A 2051-nucleotide genomic window follows, 5' to 3' on the forward strand; every position below is an offset into this window, starting at 1 on the left:
CTTACCTGTCATGTTTTTGATCTTGCTAAGTAACAATTTATAATTTACTAAGAGACATTGACTTCTAAATCCTTATTCCAGACAGGGGCCTAGATTGCAAGAGTTACTTCTTAAAAAAATTTTCTATTGATTCATTCTTTGACAGTTGTGTGTGTGTGTTCAATTTATCTTGATCATTTCTATCTCCAGTTTCCCTACACCATCTCTATCCATAATCTACTCAAGAATATGTCCATTTTGATTTATGGTTTCTCTTTTCAAAAACATAATCTTCTTAGACAAATTAATGTTGCCTACATGCTCATGAACAACCTGTCAGTGACTACACTCCTGAAAGAAAAATGAACATCCTCTCTCAGTAGCCAGCAATTGTCTCCACTTGTGGAGGTAATCATAGCTACAGTGAGTTCCTGAGTGTAACTACCATGTTTCCAGCTCTTATACCTTCTATGTGCTTTCTTTTCCACAATGTTCTCTGAGTCCTTTTAGACTTGATAGTGTTTCATTTAGGGCTGCACCCTCAACAGTCACTTTTTCTTGGTATTTAACTGTTGTGTGTACTGACTGCTGCCTACTACAAAAAGAAACTTTGACCTATGTTGAGAGCAGCATTTCTTTATTGATATGAACAAATAGTTGGAAGGTAATTTAACATGTATGTTTAGCAAAAATCAATATTAGGTCTCTATACTCAAGTTATTAACTTTTAATCAAGGTTATAGTACCAGGCATGAATTACCTCTTGGGTAGCAGACCTTGACATAAAAAAAATGCAGCTGGTTACCTTTATAACAGTCATGCCACTATTGCACCTGAAGGCATATCTTGCTGGGCAGTTCAGCACTGTATCATGTGGTTTCGGTGACTGATGGATTTTCCCCCTCAGCAAGATAGTCAAACCCTGAAATAGGAAGAGTCTTAGTGTACTATCAGCAGAGACTGCTTGATTGTTCCCTGCAGCTCAGACCTGAAATAATCACACAGAAAATTGTTACTTGGCCAGTCACTTAAGTGTATTGCTAGATAGCTCTCATATCTTTGGTTAATCCACTTCTATTATTTTATATATTACTATGAGGCTCGTGACTTAACAGCAAGGTTAGAGCATGTTTGTCCCCAGTGGCAAACATGGGTTCTGTCTTGACTCTGCCTTCTTTCTCCCAGCATTCAGTTAAGTTGTCCCCGCTTTGCTCTATTCTGCCTTATTATAGCCCAAAGCAGCTTCTTTATTCATTAACCGATAAAAGCAACACATATACAGAAGGACTTTGCACATCATTTCTCCTTTTCTGTCCAAATAAAAAAGTAGGTTTTAAGAAGTTATTGTTTTTTACTGCTGAGTAGTACTCTAATATGTATATACTCCATACTTTCTTCATCCATTCTTCCATTGAAGGGCATCTAGGTTGTTTCCAGGTTCTGGCTATTATAAACAATGCTGCTATGAACACAGTTGAGCATATACTTTTGTTGTATGATAGGTTATCTCTTGGGTATATTCCCAAGAGTGGTATTGCTGGGTCCAGGGGTAGGTTGATCCCGAATTTCCTGAGAAACCGCCACACTGCTTTCCAAAGTGGTTGCACAAGTTTGCATTCCCACCAGCAATGGATGAGGGTACCCCTTTCTCCACAACCTTTCCAGCAAAGGCTGTCATTGGTGTTTTTGATTGTAGCCATTCTGACAGGTGTAAGATGGTATCTTAAAGTTGTCTTGATTTGCATTTCCCTGATCACTAAGGAAGTTGAGCATGACCTTAAGTGTCTTTTGGCCATTTGAACTTCTTCTGTTGAGAATTCTCTGTTCAGCTCAGTGCCCCATTTTATAATTGGGTTTATTAGCCTTTTACGGTCTAGTTTCTTGACACCCACACACTGAGACAATGGAGATGTTCTATCAGGAACTCACCAAGGCCAGCTGGCCTGGGTCTGAAAAAGCATGGGATAAAACTGGACTCGCTGAACATAGGCGGACAATGAGGACTACTGAGAACTCAAGAACAATGGCAATGGGTTTTTGATCCTACCTCACGTACTGGCTTTGTGGGAGCC

Source organism: Chionomys nivalis, chromosome 4 (genome assembly GCF_950005125.1).
Source record: "Chionomys nivalis chromosome 4, mChiNiv1.1, whole genome shotgun sequence".
In the NCBI taxonomy this organism is placed as follows: Eukaryota; Metazoa; Chordata; class Mammalia; order Rodentia; family Cricetidae; genus Chionomys; species Chionomys nivalis.